General features: G+C 35.4%; 1 protein-coding gene and 1 pseudogene across 11 annotated transcripts in view; one reads left to right on the forward strand and one right to left on the reverse strand.

Annotated features, from left to right (window-relative positions):
• The window catches only part of PCDH15 (protocadherin related 15), a 781,066-nt gene that overhangs the window by 383,048 nt on the left and 379,012 nt on the right, over nt 1-19,006 (reverse strand). The gene's annotated exons all lie outside the window — the stretch shown is intronic.
• LOC102467973 (protein S100-A10-like) lies at nt 778-1,092 on the forward strand (annotated as a pseudogene).

Below are 19,006 nucleotides of genomic sequence, written 5' to 3' on the forward strand. Positions count from 1 at the left end.
CCAGGAGGGATGGCCATGCTACAATCCCTTCTCCTCCATTCTCTTCTCAGGATCTTGGGCACGCACGCCTACGCACATGCACCCAGCGTGAGTTTAAGCCACCGGGTCCAGGACTCGAACCACAGTCGGCTACATGGAAGTGCAGTGACATATCCATTATGCCAACTGCTGGTCCCTTTACATCCATTTCTTCCCCAGAGGACTTAATTGAGAGAAATACAAGACTAGCAAAGAGAATAGAAAATAAAGTTTTTGTCTTTGTTTTAGACATGATTTGTAAGAAAATTATATTTTTTTAATAAATATTTTTAAAGTTTCAGATAAATTATTTATATTAAAATAAAAGCTTTAAAAATAGGGTTTAACTCAATGGAAATCAAAGTCACATAATTGCACATTTCATATCATTCAAATTAATTATATAGGCCCAGTTATGGTAGCCAGATCTCACATGGCCGATCCTGTGGTTTGAGTTTCAAATCAAGCAGCTTGAGAAACATGCTAGTGTATGTATGTGTGTGCCCAAAATCCCCAAAGGGGGTAATAATGGAGGAGAAAGGATTGCAGCATGACTATTCCCCTTGGGAATGGGGGTGCTTTCTCCCTCTCTTCTCTCTGTCTCTCTCTGGTGAGTACATGTATAATCTGGCAATTTACAAAAAGAAAAAAGAAGAAAATTGGGCATCCAGCCCACTACACTCTGATCACTGCCTCATGTTCCAGCCACTCAGTGTCTGGGCCTGCCTGCCCGCCAAGGTTTCAATATATATCGCCAAAATGCCATCTCAAATGGAACACACCATGGAAACCATGATGTTTACATTTTACAAATTTGCTGGGGAAAAAGGCTACTTGACAAAAGATGATCTAAGAGTATTCATGGAAAAAGAGTTTGCAGGAGTTTTGGAAAATCAAAAAGGACTTTTGGCTGTGGACAAAATAATGAAGAATCTAGACCTGTGCCAAGAAGTGGGCTTCTAGAGCTTTTTTTTTTTTTTTTTTTTGCCATTTTTTCCCCCACTAATTGAGGGGCTCACCATTGCATGGAATGACTGTTTGGTAGTAAACATGAAGCAGAAGGGAAAGAACTAGGCAGACTCAATGGATTACTCTTATCCTGCTAAGAGTTTTCCCACAGGGTCAATTAAAGAATTTACCTTACAACTCCCCTGTATAAAGAACAGATCAGGATCCTTAGAAAATTTACAAAGAAAATCCAACTCCCATTTGACAAGCAGAGAAAGAAAAGTGAGTAAAATGGCAGATACGCTTTTGATTTTCATATTGTTCACATCCTCTTGCCCTCAATAAGTAGAATTCCTTTTTAGTTCTCCCCAAAAAGAAGAAAATTATATATTATATAGTTACGGATTTTTTTAAAAGAATTATTTTATTTATCTTTATATTTATTTATTCATTCATTCATTCATTCATTTATTTATTTAAATTTGACCAGAGAGCGAGTGAAAGAGAGAAAGTGAGAAAGTAAGCCACCAGATTTAGGACTTGAACCACAGCTGGCCATGTGGAAATCCAGTGCTTGTAACCACCACTCCAGCTGCCAGTTATGAATACTTAATCTACAAGAAGATTTAGTTTAAAAGTATAATATATTTATTTTTCTTTTCTTTCTTCTTTTTTAAAGAGAGATTTGCTATAAGGCACATGTGCTCACTGGAGAGACAGAAAGCAAGAAATCACCCTTCCCCCAGGGGGCCATGCTGCAATCCCTTTTCCTCTGTTCTCCTTTCAGGATCTCAGGCACGTACACGCATGCACCTGGCATGAGTTTTAAGCCACTGGGCCCTGGACTTAAATTGTGGTAGACTTCATAGGAGACCAGCAGTGTGAATCATTACATCATCTGCTGGTTCCATAATCCATTTCTTTAATTCAGTGTTTCTCAATTTGATGTATTCTGCTGCGCTATTTGACCAGCAAATATTCTTTTATAAAAGACTAGATGACAGGGTCAACCCCTAGCCAAGTGGTTAAGGGATCTGGTTTCCACATAGCTAATAGGGTTTTAATTCCAGGACCAGCAGTTTGACAGATACACAGGGTATGGGCAGGCCGCAAATCCCAACAAAATGGAGAAATGAAGGAGAAGAGATTGAGGTGTGGTCACTCACAACTGAGAGTGCTTTCTCTATCTCCCTCTCTATCTTTCTCTCTCTCAGGCAAGCATATATGCCTTTGGCAATAAAAAAGAAGTAAGGGGTGTGTGGTCCAGATAACAAATATGTTTACGCACTGCTGATGGCAAGGTCTATGTTGCAGTTACTCATCTCTGCCAGCAGAGTGCTAAAGTCCCAGTGGGCACAGCTATGTTGCAATGAAACTTTACTAAAACAAGTGATGAAGTCACACAGTTTGTTGATCCCTATTATTATAAGTATGATAAAACAACAACAACATAAAACAATAAAAAGTATGCTGAACACAAATAACAAGCTATCATAATAAGCTATCTACACAGATAAGCTTAGAAAACGATATTAAAGTTTTAAAAAGCGAATTTACTATACCACGGGTATCTTCAGATATTTAATTTCCAAAATGACTAAGAAGGGGATATACTTAACATAATTTTATAAACAAGTTCAAATTCTCCTTGAACTAATATCCTCGGAACATGGGGAAACTAAATTTTTTGCCACCTTCCGCTCAAATATGTAAGTGGTAGTTCTAAACAGAAATATAGTATACTTCAATAGACAATAATATCCCATTTAAAGGAATTATTGCCATGTTTTATTATATTTTTCCTTCTCAAGTGACAAAACATTGGATTGCATCATGAACATTTTACAGATCCAGTAATTTTCATTTTCAGCAGAAATCTAAAGTGACGGCATGTTAAAATAAGACAAAAATAGCAATGATATTAAACCATTAGGGACAATACTTAATTTTGTATTTAATTATAATAATTAAAGATTATCTAAAATTATTCCTTTATTTCTCTAGTAATAACAATGGGGAATTGGTTATAATTATTGACTAATAACTTAGACACTCACATACAGTTTACAGATACTGTTGAATTCATTATCACTAATAGGCTGTTAGTGGTCTAAATGTCAATATTTTCTTGAAAATGAAGATCTACTAGAGTAGAACTAATAGTCTATTTTTATTCCTTAAATATGAATTTGAAACCATAAGAATTTGAAACAACAAAGATACAAAATTAATTCTACAATAACACATTATATCCATATGATTATTGTTCCTCTCACACAAAACAAGATGTCAACTAAAACTCTTCCTCCCACTTTTGTCTTTCTCTCTATCCTCCCCAACACACACACACACACACACACACACACACACATACACACACACAAGCATCTTTTCAATACTATTTATATCCTATGTAATATCTCTACTTCTCCCTAAAATGAAAAAAATCCAAAGTTGTTCAAAATATGTGTGAGCATTGAAGTTAAGGGTTGACTGGTTCTTTCTAGTGACTTCTCAAAGGAATCTGCTCATAGCAGCCAAAGTCAGATTATGGTTAAACTACTTAATTCCTGGTTCAAGTCATTAAATCTGTGGTAGCTTTTCCAAAACTGTGGCTCCCTCAGACCTTGTGAAAGGCTTTTCAAATCCTATTTACTTCCATCCCATTCTGCTTTGCATGGTCAGAGAAATTTGCAAGAGATACTAAACAGTCTGTGGCTTTATGAAATAACTTAATTCTCTACCTAGAATTTAAAAAATAAATATTAACACTTCTGTTAGATTCCTAAATGTGAACAGATTACAAAGTTTGAGGGGATCCCTGCTAATCATCTTATTTCTGTAGAATTATCTTAATAATTAGGAATTAAAAATGAAAATAGCAAAATGTGAATATCTAGAACTATCCAGATGACTGGGTCTAGAAGTAAGAGTAGATGGCATGAAAGATATGTACCATAAGGCCATTCTGTATCATTTGACTACGTCATTCCTATAAATTATAGTAGTAAGAACTAAAGAAAATAAATGATCTAGGCAACAGTTAAAATAAGTTTCTGGACAGTTCAGAGTAGTGGTGTGTTTAAAATAACCTTGTGACATTTTGACTTCTATAGAAATTAGTAACTTAAGACAGTATCTTTCTTCTGCTATTATATATGAGTTTGTCAGAAGTTTAAAGGGAAAATTAAGAATAAATTCTCAAATATGATCACTATGATTACCTACCAAGTAAATTGTGATTTTTTGATCTTGAGAATTTCGAATATTACTAATATATTACATTAAAGAATACTGAGAATTATGCTTTGTGTAGGTGTATTATTAAATATTTAATATAATTTTTCACAAAATAAGAAGTAATTAGAGTTAGAAAATAATATATGTATTCATTAGGAAAAAACAACATAGAGACCAGCAGATGGCATAATGGTTACATCACTGAACTCCACATAGTCACAGTTCCAGTTCTGAACCCAGTGGCTTAAAATCTATACCAGGCCTATGTGCATGCATGCCCAAAATCTTGAGAAGAGAATGGAGGAGAAGGGGTTGTGGTGTGGTCATCCCCTGAGGGGTGATTTCTCACTTTCTGTCTCTTTGGCAAGCACACATTGCCCTATAACAAAAATCTCTCTCTTAAAGAAAAAAACAACATAAATACCATTTTTTGAGTTTTTGTTTTCCTCCAAAATTTCTACAGTGAATGGAATTATAAAAGGGACATGTGTGTGTATGTAACTCTATGTATACATATATGTACACATATAAGCAAAAAAAAACACAGGAAAACACTTCCTTATTAAAACAAATGAGAAGATTACAGAAAAAAAATTCAAAGAACTTGCTTCTACATAAATTAGAAAATTCTACTCTTGTAGTCAACTACAAATAAAATATCAAGTAAAATTAACTAGGCCTCAGGTGATGAGGGTAATCTATCAATATAATATATATACCTTTTTAAAAATTCTAAATATTTATATATTTATCTTTTAGTTTTGCTAGAGGGTGCTTGTTTTCACCCGAAAGAGACAGAGAGAGAAAGGAAAAGTAAGAGATCACCCCTCGGGAGGATGGCCACACTGCAATCCTTTCTTACCCATTCTCCTCTCAGGATTTTAGGTATTCATGCACATACACCCAGTGTGATTTTGTTTTGAATTGTTACTTTTTTTTTTTTCCTTGCTATAGGACACATACCTTAGCCAGAAAGGGACAGAGAGGAAATGTGACTCAAAACTGTGGCTCCTTCAGATGCTGCAAAAGACTTTTCAAATCCTATTTACTTCTGTTAGGAGGTCTGGTGACACCGGGGGAGACTGGTGTCACCACAATCCCTTCTCCTCCAGTTTCCTCTCAGGATCTTGGGGACACACACATACATGCCTGACATGATTTCCTAGCCACCAATTTGGGGCTTGAACTGTGGAGTTGACCATGTGAGATCCAACACCTTAATCTCCATGCCACCTACTGGCCCTGCAATACATAATACTTTTTACACAGACCACATTCTCTGACCAAAATACAATTAGAAATCAATAAAATAATATTTTTAAATTATTCAAAAGAAATACCCAAATTATTTAGTAGTTAAACATTTTGAAAATATAATTTAAGGATTAAAAAAAACTCTGAATTTTAAAATAGTAAAAGTGAATGACAATCAGGGACCAGCAGGTGACATGGTGGTTAAGGTGCTGGACACTCCCACATGGCTGACCATGGTTCAATTCTGGGACCTGGCAGCTTGCTTTTTCTTTCTCTTTCTCTATTTCTGTGTGTGTGTGTGTGTGTGTGTGTGTGTGTGTGTGGTCAAATTAAAATAAATGAATGGAAAGTAAAATTCAATAAAATAATTCTTTTAATAAAGTGAATGACAATAATATATTCATACACCAAATTTTGTGAGATATGGGAATGAACAGTACTTTTAATACATACATACCGACTCTGAAGAGTTGGCAATAAATGAGCTAAATAGCTGATTTAAGTGTTTATTAAAGAACAAGATACAGCCAAAGAAAACTGAGTAAAAATAATAGACAAGAGAGAAACAACAGTATGTAGTATGTATTATATAATGCTGATGAACAAATTAAATAGATAAAGGAGACAAAGTCCTTGCATTCAAATCACCAAGGGCCAGCACATTACTATCCCTGGATTTCCTGAAAATCAGAATCTTTATAATACACCTCTTTTTCCCTAAGTTAGTTTGAGATAGGTCTCTGAGATTTTGAACCTAAAATATTAATTTATAGAAATTGTTTTTTGTTTTAAAAAAGAGGAATGAATGGCGCATGAATTCTCTTACAGACACTTTGCTTACTTCCCTTTATCATCTAAATTTTATTTTACAAAAAGAATAGAATTATCCTTTTTTTTTCCCTGTTGTGAGGTTTTTGCCATTAGGGCATATGCACTACCAGAGAGAGACAATGAGGGAAAGTAAAAAATCACCCCCTAAGGGGGTTGGCCATGCCACAGTCCCTTCTCTACTCTCCTCTTGGGATTTTGAGTATGTAATCACAGGTGCCCAGCATGGCTTTTAAGCCACCCAGTCTGGGACTCAAACCATGGTTGACCACATGATGACTCAACACCTAAACCATCATGCCACCTGGTGACCCTAAAAAAGAAATAATTACTCTTGTATGCAAACTCAAGTCATGTAATCACAGGATTTGGCAAATAACAAATATTATTTGCCAGTTTGTATTCTATTTAATTATCTAATCTGGTATAAGGACTCTTCTCTCAAGTTAATTTTGTAGTATCCACTACCAAGAAAATAGTCTTCCAGTGGCTACAGTCAGAGTAATTTCTACAACTCTTGTGAAAAGGCAGTCAATTCAGAGATCCATTTCTTTTGAAGAACAGATTCTCTTCAAGTAGATAGTAATTATTGTTATTTATTCTTCTTTTGCCCTCCTAGTGAACTTAGCTTCTGAATTTAATATCAGATTACAGCAACAAAAAAAAAGTTGAAGTTAGAAATCTACTCAGAGGGTCAGCTGGCAATGTGGTGGTGAAGGTGGCTGGACTCCCACATGACCAACTGCATAGTTCAAATCCCTGATATGGCAGCTTAAGAAACAAGACAGATGTGTGTGTGTGTGTGTATGTGTGTGCCCAAAAATCCCAACAGAAAGGATAAATGCAGAAGGAATTGTAATGTGACCATTCACCACAGGGCATGATTTCTCACTCCTCCTCTCCCTAATCCTGTCTTTTTCTAGTTTGACCTATAACTCAAACACAATTGGATATCCTTTATGGAAAGTATCAAAATATTTCTCAATCTTAGTATAACTGCTATAATTAGCTCTTTAGAAAAGCATTATTAACCTGTGGATTGAAATTATCTTACTGAAGTTTATAACCCTCAGTCTAAGGTCCCACAGGTCTCAACAAATTTTCATAATTAAGGTGAATTCCAAATGATATACCAAAAAAGCCACCCAAACACTCTAATCTCGTCCGTACTTTTCTTCTGGAGAATAGCTGCTTTCTTTACAATCTTGAGAAACCATGTCTTCAGATTTTGTTCAGCTGTCAGGTGTACATTAGAAGTTCACACTGTAGCAAATATGCATTTCTCTTCTGTTTGAACTGTCAGAACTACATTCCCTGACTTAGTAATGGGGATGCATTTCTAGAATGCATTAGGTTTGTCTAGACCCAGACAGAATGCATTTTTCTGAGTTGGAGTGGGGGAGCTGTGGATTAGAAATAAACATAAAAATAAACACACAAAGACATACAAGTATAAAAGAGCAAGGATTCAGTGGTCCAGACTTCTTTGATGTAGAAAGCCATGACCTAAAACCAGCCTCAGGTTTATTATTTTATATGGCATAAAATAAAGAAAGAGCAAATGGATTGGAAAGTAAGTTGCTTTCAGATGTTAATTGACTCATGATGTGAAAATGACTGGCACCAAGTAGTTTCTTTTGATCTTTTGGGGAGAAATCTGAATAACACATGTGGCTTCCTTAAACAGATACTGCTTTGCTGTATGGGCAGCTACTGTATTCGCATGCAAATGTTTTTATTGCTACACAAAAGAAGCTCATGGAACCACATTTCTGCATGTCTGAAGGTCACTATGTTTGCTCATAGTGGCCACTCTCCATAGGTCCATGTAAAGAGATTCATATTGTACAGTCATATAAACTATTAAACAATAACAAATATATTGTCTTCTCTAAAAATATTGTTTTATTTAATGATTACAAAACTCAAGATTATTTCACTAGGAATACATCCTTTATGTTTATTACCTTCTCTGGAGGAGCAACTTCTCTTGAAATGATGTAAGAGAACATTTTCATGTACAACTATTATATGCTTCAAGAAAATAATAGGTTATTAAAGTTTCAAGATGAGTAGTTAGTTATCCCTCATACAACCTCACTATCAGATTGAAAATAGAGTTTTGGGGCTTGAAGGTGGCATGGTCATTGGGGCCCTAGACTTCCATATAGCCAACCAAGGTTCAAATCTCAGACCTGGTGGCTTGCTCTCTCATATTCTCTTTCTCTCTCTCTGGTCAAATAAAAATAATAATAATAAATAAAATTAAATAATTCTTTTTTAAAAGAAAAAATAAATAAAATGGAGTTTTGATATGAAAATTCTCTTTTATGCATAAAAGGTCTTTCAAAATCATGGAAAATATGTACTACCAAAAATAAAAAGCTATGAATCAATTTCATAGCTTTATTGCAGCAAAAGAAACTCTTACCTTAATTCTATTTCTCCACAAACTTTTGAAGTGTCCTTGTATATAATAAATAAAAATGTATAGTGGGGCCAGAAGGTAGTGCAGTGGTTAAGGCACTGGACTCCCATGTAAACTACCATGGTGTGAGTCCCAGACCTGGCAACTTGAAACTCACATCAGATGCATGTATATGCATGCATGCATACTCTAAATCCTGCGAGAAGTGTGTGTGTGTGGGGGGGTGTTGTCTCACTCTATGTCTCTTTGGCAAGTACAATCCCCTATATCAAAAATCTCTTTAAAAAAGTATTAGCAAGAAATGAGAAAATAAAATTTCAAAAATCATTCCTATAGGTTTAAAAAAATCTTAACTCTGCTCTTTTAGGTATTCAAACCATTACCTTGCATAAAAAGTAAATTTAGAGAAAACACTAACATTTTCAAGTTTGGGCACTTTCACCAGTTTAGTCTGTTATATCATCCCTAATATAATAAGGGTGCACAATTCATTTGATTCTTGAAGTTATATTATGCCTAGGTAGACTATCTGTAAAATAATTTTAACCAATCTTTCTATCTTAAATATGCTTTGTTTTTTCCAATGAGAAATGACATCTATCACTTACACAAATCAATAGGTCAGTTCATTTTTAAAAATAAAAAAATATATTTGACATTTAGCAGACCGATTATTAAAGTCTCCTGTCTTAACAGGAATACAAATAATATAAGTACTGTTTAAATGCTAAATATTCTTCAAGTTAGAATTTGAGTGATTTTTTTTTTGAGAGGTTTTCACTATAGGGCACATGCGCTCGCCAGAAAGACAGAGAGAGACAGAGAGATAGAAAGCAAGAAATCACCCCCCAGGGGGGATGGCCATGCCGCAATCCCTTCTCCTCCATTCTCCTCTTGGGATCTTGGGTACTTACGCACACATGCCCGGCGTGAGTTTAAGCCACCAGGTCCAGGACTTGAACCACGGTCAACTATGTGGGAGTCCGGCAACATAGCCATTGCACTAACTGCTGGTCCCGAATTTGAGTGATGTTTTCACCTGATTAACATATGAATAGTATTACACTGAACTTGCTGAAGTATTCAATATTTTAAATTAAATGTAGATATTATGACAATTCTCAAGATTTAATAATAATCCCCAAGAAATAATACATTTGAATACAATTCTAGAAAGGTAAACCGAGCTTATATTACCAAATAGCTCTGTAGTATAAAAGCCAAACTTGGTGTTATCTTCAGATATAAGAATATTTTGTTTTAAATGTATAAAATATGCATCTTTATTTCATTAATTTATTTATTTATCTTAAGTGCTCTTTCATGGAGCATTTGTGCTCATCAGAGTGAGACAGAGAGGAGGAAAGTGAGAAATCTCACTCCCCCTAAGGGGATGGCCATGCTGCAGTCCCTTCTCCAGTCTCCTAGGATTTTGGGCATGCACGCACATGCATCTGGTGCAATTTTCAAACTGCCAAGTCCAGAGCTCAAACTAAGGTTGGCCATGTGGGAATCCAGCTCCTTAACCACCACACCACCTGCCAACCACCATATCTTTATATGTATATAATGCTAGACAAATTATTGCTTAGATCTTTGCTCTGTATTTTAATCAAGTAATAGTCTCACAGTATTTGAAAAGGACAGTTATGATAAAATAGTAAAAGTCATCCTATAAATATTATAGCACTGATATTTAAGTGACATGAAATTTTAGCAAACTATATAATTTAACATCTAAATAACTAAACTTAGTATTTATTATTAAATTACTTCTATTAATTTTATGTGTTCTTTACATTTAAATAGGTAATTATTTCTCTGACATTCATTTTAAAACCTTACTATTCAATTCATATTTTGAATCTATTATATATTCACAAAGACTTAGAATGGATATTAGAAGAGCCAGTGGACAGAATTATTCTCGTTTCACATTACAGTGTAAATGTACTGCTCTCCCAGAAGTTTTTGAAAGTGCTCAGCCAGATTTTTGCTTGTTTCTATGTCAATTGACACCACATGTCAATTTTTGCTCATTTCTATGTCAATTGAATCAACATGTTCTCAAATGCAGACTCATATAGGCAGAAATATAATTACACATTCCCTTAGGAGGCTAAACAACCATTTCTGTTTTTACTTTGAATAGTAAGTCAGCATGAAACAGAGAGAGAGAGCAGAAGGAGAGGACAGAGAGAGGAAGAGAAATAAAACACTCTTTGTGGGGGATGGTTAAGCCACAATCCCTTCTCTCTCTCTCCCTCTGTTTAGAATTTGGGGCAGGCACACATATATGCCCAGCATGTTCTTCAAGCTACAGGTTCTGAAACCACCCAGTCGGCCATATGAGATCCAACCACTCTCACCACCATGCTATGGGCTGGCCAACTTTATAAAATTTTATAGCTGATATTTTTCCATTCATTACAATGTCTCATGTGATATACATGCGTGTGAGATTTATGCACATCATTATATACAATACTAGTACATGGTCATACAGATGAACACCCAAAGATTGATATATTAAGTTTTCTTTCAATTGATGATGAGATTTGGATTGTTTTTAGTGTGTGCTATGATGAATAGTGCTCCTAAAAACACCCTCGTGTATGACTTCCTATACTGAAGAATACACTTGTGTTCAATATAAGAATAATGTATTGCTAAGTACATAGCAATGTTTGCATATGTTTGCATATAGCTAAGTCTGCATATGTTTCAATACACTAGGATATAGGATACTGTTTTTTAAAATGATTATGTAAGTTTACATTCTATGATAGTGTAGAATTCTAAATGCTCCGCAGCTTTGCCATTTTAAGCTTTAGTCTTAAAATTTTTGCAGTTATGGGCCAGCAGATAGCATGGAGTTTGAGGTGGCTGGATCCACCTGGCTGACTTGACAGATTAAGTTCCAGACCCAGAGGTTTGAAAATCACCCTGGGTGCACATTTGTGCATGTCCCAAATCCTGAGAGGAGAATAGAAGTGAAAGGATTGAGGCCCATCTTCCCTGGGGGTGGCTTCTCACTTCTCTCTCTCTCATCCTCTCCCTCCTCCCCTCATCTCTCTCTAGTGAGCACACACACCCTATAGCAAACAAAACAACAACAAAACCAGCAGCAATTCTAATAGGTATGTGTTATCTCACTGTGGTTTTAATTTGAACTTCCTTGATTACTAATGATATTGAACAACTATTTTTTAAGGAACTGGGTATCTGTGAATTTTCCTTATCTATTTCTACATATAAAATAGTTTGCTCATTTGTATCAGAATTTACCAAACACTCCTGTTCAACTGTCTGAGTTGCCTTGCCTATGACTTTCTTGGGAGCAGGGATAAAGCTATTTTCTTTTGTATTTGTAGTTCCAAAAAGAGTATGTGGCACACAGGCACTCAAATATTGTGAAAGAAAGGCTTCTCAGTTATAGATTATTTAGAGTATTCTTGAGGCCGAGAGATCCTAGTCTTGCTCTTGGGATTTCAGTGGGACTTCCAAATACAAATACTGATGTTTTTGGAGAATTTCTTTATAACTGAGATCTTTGAGCTTACAGAGCTACTGCACTGAACTAGAATGAAAAATAATGTGGCCATAGAATGGGTCAAAACATATAAATAGGAGCACACTGGGATGCACTGAGATGGATGTTTTGGGTAGTATGATAAACTGTCTCTCACAGTAGTTTAATAGATGGAGTAGCAAACTCCTATGTGAACGAAACACAAGCTTGCTGATCAACTTTTCAGTAAACTAATTTCTCAGAGTTTCACATATTCAAAATAAAGGAAGTAGTATCCACATTTCATGACCGATATGGGGATTCATAAAAGAATACATATAAACAAAAGAGTAAATGATAATATATAAAATCATTATATATTAAAATACTTTAAGTATTTTCTAATTGTATAATATAGGCATTGAAACTGACTTCAAGTCATAAACAGAGACCTGATACGAACTTTGAAGATTTATTTAAAACTGCATAATTGATTAAATACTTGAAAAAATTAGAGTGCCTATATTTGCTTAAATTATGTAATGATTATGTTTAAACATTATTTCCAGGTAGTCTACCAGGAAGTTGAATATTTTCTTGAAATCAACATTTTATTTTCCTGTATTCAAAGGAGATTTCAATTAAATTATTTTCTATAGACTCAGACATATCATAGTTTTACATCAAATTTATAAAATCATTAACTAAATTTTTATTATAAAAAGTTGAAATGATAATTTCTTAATTTATTAATACTTAGATGAATTATAGATATATATTGAGCACTTGATATATGTAAAGAACTCAACTAATTATTCAGACAGTACAAAGACTTTAGAGAAGCATTTTGGAGACCTGAAGAAGTTCTCTACAATGAGATGGGGACTTAATATATTTTTTGTTTGTTTGTTTGGATAGGTTTTTGCTATAGGGAATGTGAGCTCTAGTTCAGACAGAGAGAGACAGAAAGATGGAAAGTGAGAAATCACTCCCCAGGGGGGATGATTGTCTATTTCCTTATCTATTTCTACAGATAAAATAGTTTGCTCATTTGTATCAGAATTGCCACTCTGCAATCCCTTCTTCTCCATTCTCCTCTCTGGATCTTCAGCACACATGCACACGTGCCTGGCATGAGTTTAAGCCTCTGGGTCTGGGACTCGAACTGCGGTCGGCTACATGGGAGTCTAGCAATATAGCCATTACACCAACTGCTGGTCCTAATGGACTTAATTTATTAATACATGGACCATAAGCTAATTTAGAAAATGTTCTGTAAAGTGACCAACCTTTGGTAGGGTAGTGGTTAAGGCGACTGGGTCCCTCACGGCCAATTGTGCTCTTTAGAGTCCCAGACCTGGTGTGCGTGCATGCCTAAAATCCAAAAAGGAGGGAGAAATGGAGAAGGGATTGTGACATGATTATTCCCCATGGAAGGTGCTTTTGTATTCTCTCTGTGTGTGTGTGTGTGTCTCTGTCTAGTAAGTACATGCAACTTCTGGCAAAATCCAAAAGAGAAATGAAGTAAATTTATTTATTTATTTATTTTTATTTTTTAGAGAGATTTTCACTATAGGGTGTATGTGCTTGCCAGAGACAGACAGAAAGTGAGAAATCACTTCCTGGGGGTCACTCCCCCCCCCCAGAGGGGAATGGCCACACTGCAATCCCTTCTCCTCCACCCTCCTCTTGGGATTTTGGGAAGACATGCACATGCACCTGGAGTGAATTTTAAGTCTCCAGGTCTAGGACTTGAACCGCAGTTGACTATGTGAGAGTTCAGTGACATAACTGTTACACCATCTGCTGGTCCTCTAAGGAAATTATTTTTAAGGACATTTATTTACTAATGTTTATAAAAGGCTCTGATGGAAAATTCACACATCTTAGTATTATGAGAAAATTATTCAAAATAACAAGAAACAAAGATATTCAAGTATGTATAGCATGAATAAAGTAATTTTGATCCAGATATCAAAACTAAGATTGGTAGAGATAAAGGATGTACTTGTCTTTGAAAGGAGCTGGACAATGAAAGGGGGAAAAAACATGCATAAATAGATTAATAATCAGATAGATACCTTTTGATGAAAGTTTTTAAAGTGTCCTAAACACAAAGCAGTTTAATTTTCACATAGTTGTGAAATACAAAAATGTTATAGGTAAGTAACATATAAATGATTTGTCTTTTTGATTAAAAAAAATCATAGAGGGACCAGCAGTTAGCATAATGGCTATGTCTCTGGTCTCCCACTTAGTCGACCGTGGTTCGCGTCCTGGACCTGGTGACTTAAAACTCACGCCGGGCGCGTGTGCGTGTGTGCCAAGATCCCGAGAGGAGAATGGAGGAGAAGGGATTGCGGTGTGACAATCACCCCTGGGGGGTGATTTCTCGCTTTCTGTCTCTCTGTCTCTCTCTGTCTGGCGAGCGCACGTGCCCTATAGCGAAAACCTCTCAAAAAAAAAAAAATCATAGAGTATCATGTCACTACAAAGAAATGCAAAAGTGCCTATAACTGTATGACCCAGTGATACTAACATTTACTAATGTTATAAGGTAATTCGTTTCTTTAGAGCTGGATATTTAAATTGCTTATATGATTTGTTTGTTTGTCTTGATGGAGACAGAGAGAGTGAGCTCACAGGTGGAAAGGAAAGTAAGAAACAACCCTTCCCCCCAGGAGATACATGCATGCACATGTGCCAGGCATGTTTTTTTGTCACCACCTCTGGGACTCAAACTGCAGAATCAGTCATGTGAGATCTAGTCACTTTAACCTCCATGACACCTACTGACCTGCTTACATAGTTTTGGTATCAAAAATAACATATTCATTACTGTGTTTTATCCTTCATTATATTCTTAGATGTACAATTTCTGGATCAAAATATGGAAACATGTTAACTCTTTTGAACAAATTGCCAGATGGTCTTCCAGAAATACTGTCATGTTTTATTTCCTCCTTGGTAGTGTGTTTTTATAACTGCAGATATTATCAATACTGAGGTGATAAATATCTAGAATATGGCTAAGTAAGAGTAGTTGAATTTTGCAAAACTTTGGACAACAATAGCGGGATTATCATATGGCGTAATGGTTACATCACTGGACTCCCACATAGTCAACTGCAGTTTGAATCCTGGACCCAGCGGCTCAAAACTCACGCCAGGCACATGTACGCGTGTGCCCAAGATCTTGAGAGGAGAATGGAGAAGGGATTGCAGCATGGCCATCCCCCTTGGGGGGGTGATTTCTTGCTTTCTATTTTTCTGTCTCTGTCTTTCTGGTGAGCGCACACACCCTATAGCAAAAACCTCTCAAAAAAAAAAAAATCATGATGGTCCCACAAAACACACTTTCTTACTGTGTGAATTAACTATTATTTTACAATAGTATTTATAAATTGCATCTGAATTTTGCCACAAATATGATCTTAGACAGCAGAATTACACTACATCTCTTCCCCTCATTGAACTACATTGGGTATGTGTTTTGAACTTGAAATTACAGAGGAAACCCAAATTTGACTCAAAAAGAATTTCATGATCAGATGATTCTAAGAAGATGGCTAAGTTTGCTATAGAATATTTCTCTATATACTGTCAAATTTGAAGAGAAATAAATTATGGCATTATTTAGAAACTTGGTTCCTATATATTCTTCCTAAGCTATCCTCAGATGGAGCCTTCTCAAGAATATCAGTATTCTATCTCATTAATTAAAAACAGAGATATTAATTAGTTCATTTTTATTACCTTAGAAAACCACTTTGGTGAAGAAGAGATATTAGTGATTAGCTGTTTGTTTTTATATATTTGACTTAAACATTAGTAATATTTATTAAAATAAGTTTGTCATCTTACCATATTTATATTATAATATGCTTATATTAATGTATGCTATAACAAATCATATACATGAATTTTCCTTTCCACAACTGGTTTGAAAAACATTGTTTGAGTGCTTTCTAACTTTGATTTTTAATTACAGTTTTAAATCAATAACCCATACAGACATTTACTTAATGACTATTAATAGAGCCAGAGAGATGTTAATGTCATGTCCTAGTTATATTGAATCTGATATACTCTAATTTTAAATCACAGAAACAATTTGTCCATTCACTTTATAAAAAGCATATAAATTATAAATTATAATCCTTGCAGAAACATTCCTAAAATTAGCAGAATGGCGAACTTATACAAGTCATTTTGAATGGCCAGTATCATTACTTATACGAAATCCCACATATTGAAAAGACTAAACTTGTCTTACCAGATATCTATTTGGTATACAAAATATCTCAAATATTTTATTTGTTTCTTACTATCGAAAGCTGGATGAAAACAAGTCACCTTCTCTTGTTACCGGAGGACCTACTGTCTCGCCCCAGGGTTATTACACGTGATTTAAACAGCAAGAATAAAAACGTGTAGAGATTATGCAAGCTTCACCTTGACAAACAGAAAATTTATAAAACACAACACTAAAATGGAAATGCCCACCAGGATACACTAGGAACAGAAGGCTTTCATATTTTATAGAGCTCGTGTAACCTAAATTTCCTGAGACTACAAGGGGAGGAAATAAAGGTTCGTTTTTTGATAGATAAGCTTGGTGGGATTATGCCTGCCTCACTGAAAAGTAGAAAACACTTGACAGAACAAGAATGATCACCAGTAGCACAGTTCCCCATGCACTGTTTCAAGTCCTAAAGCTAGCTTCTGAGTCAAATGGAATACCAACTTCCCCCTGACTAAACCATTAGCAACATTTAAGTCTCCCAGCACACTGAAGGACCCTGGGAGATTTGGCTCTTCTTGTTGAAGGGAAAACTCAAACATTTGGTCTCAACATTTGAAAAAACTATGACCCAGGCTTGTTTTCAGACTTCTGTTTTGCCCTTGCAATAGAGGCTACTACTTTAAACCACAACAGGGGACCTTTTGATAACTCTGGATGCTGTTGCCTGCAGGGCACTGATAGAGGCTCCATGAATCGTTTTCAAATAACATTCTTGATATTTGCCCACAGGGTCTCTGGAAGCATCCTCTAAACTTTCAATTTTTCTACTGAAGTTTAACGTAATAGTTTTTTTTTTTTTTCTCTCCCCTTCCAGCATTGGTTTAGATTCTCATTGTTGAAAACCAGGACTGTGCTCTTACGATAAAATGTTTGCAAACATCAAAATTTGAATAATTGGGCAACTCACGTTCCAAACTCTATTGACAAGTTTATACTCCCAAATATGGGTTTAAACTAAAATAGTCATGTAAAACGCTGCCAGGCAATAAAAATCTCTCCCTCATTTTCTGTCTCATTCTAGATACATAGATATTGAGGTAGAGACGGATATATAGCATGTTTCTTTCTACGATTGATGAACTGATTCTTTTTAGGTGTTTTGTCAAGAAGCTTAAAGTATAATTGTTGAGACATGATTCATTAATATAAACCACAACTAGTAATAGAAAACAAGGCAATGTGTGTGCAATGAACTTTCCACTGAATTATTAGAAAGCACAAAGTTTTATAATAAGGGAATCCAAGTAATATAAATATTGCTTCACATTTCTGCAAGGTTTTAAGTCTACCATATATTTTATTTCACTTGAGCCTCATGAGAGCAGTTTGAAATAAAAAAGAATTATCCATTTTTTTTAACAGAGAACTTAAATGATATCTCCAAGCACACATCCAGTTGTAACATAAAGCTCCCTAAAGAATACATAATTGTTTAAAATACTACCCTTTTTGCTTATTTTCCAGAAGTAGAGAACTCCTCATATTTGGTCAAATCAGACTAAATGATGAGGGGGGAAAAACCTGCTACTGTGTGTTTATGTATGATAGTTGATAATATTTAGCTTGCTAGCAGCAGATCATAGGTCAACTACCTAAAATTTAAAAAAAAGAAAAATTTGTAGCTAGAGTGAAATGTCATATACTACATTTATTCACTGATTTTAAAATAAGTCATATAATTGAAGCATTTGTTTTTAAACAACACACCGGCCATCCTGACTTCACATGGTAATAAACCACTATTTACCCACTTTATTTTATTAAGAATTATTATTATTTTTAAATTTGCTATAGGGCATGTGTGCCCAATAGAGGGAGAAAGAGGGAAAGTGAGAAAGTAAGCCTACCATGGTCGGAGTCCAGCATCTTAACCACTACACCACCTGCAGGCCCATATTTATCCATTTTTTTAAAAAATAATTATTTATTTTATTTTATTCATTTGTTTATTTATTTATTATTTTTAGTTTGACCAGAGAGAGACAGAGGGTGAGAATGAGAGAAAGAGGAAGTGAGAAAGCAAGCCACCAGATTCAGGACTCAAACCCTGGTCGGCCATATGGGAGCGTCCAGCGCCTTAACCACCACGCCACCTGCTGGTCCCCATATTTATCCATTTTAAATATATAGATTGGGAAAGAGGAGATGGCATAATGGTTATGTCACTAAACTCCTATTTAGTTGACCAAGGTTCAAATCCTAGACCTGGCAGCTTGAAACTCACGACAGGTGCATGTGTGTCCATGCCCAAGATCCCAAGAGGAGAATGGAGGAAAGGGATTGTAGTGTGGCCATGCTTCCTGGGAGGTGATTTCTTACTTTCTGTCTCTCTGTCAAGCACATGTGCCCTATAGCAAAAATCTCTCTTAAAAAAAAAAAAAGGCACAAATAACCAATAAAGTAATGAGGAACACCTTCTTTCTCTGTGTATTGTCCTGTGCATGCAGCTTGACCCACTACACATTAAACTGTC

The sequence above is a fragment of the Tupaia chinensis genome, unplaced genomic scaffold, assembly GCF_000334495.1.
Source record: "Tupaia chinensis unplaced genomic scaffold, TupChi_1.0 Scaffold000118_1, whole genome shotgun sequence".
NCBI classification, from domain to species: Eukaryota; Metazoa; Chordata; class Mammalia; order Scandentia; family Tupaiidae; genus Tupaia; species Tupaia belangeri.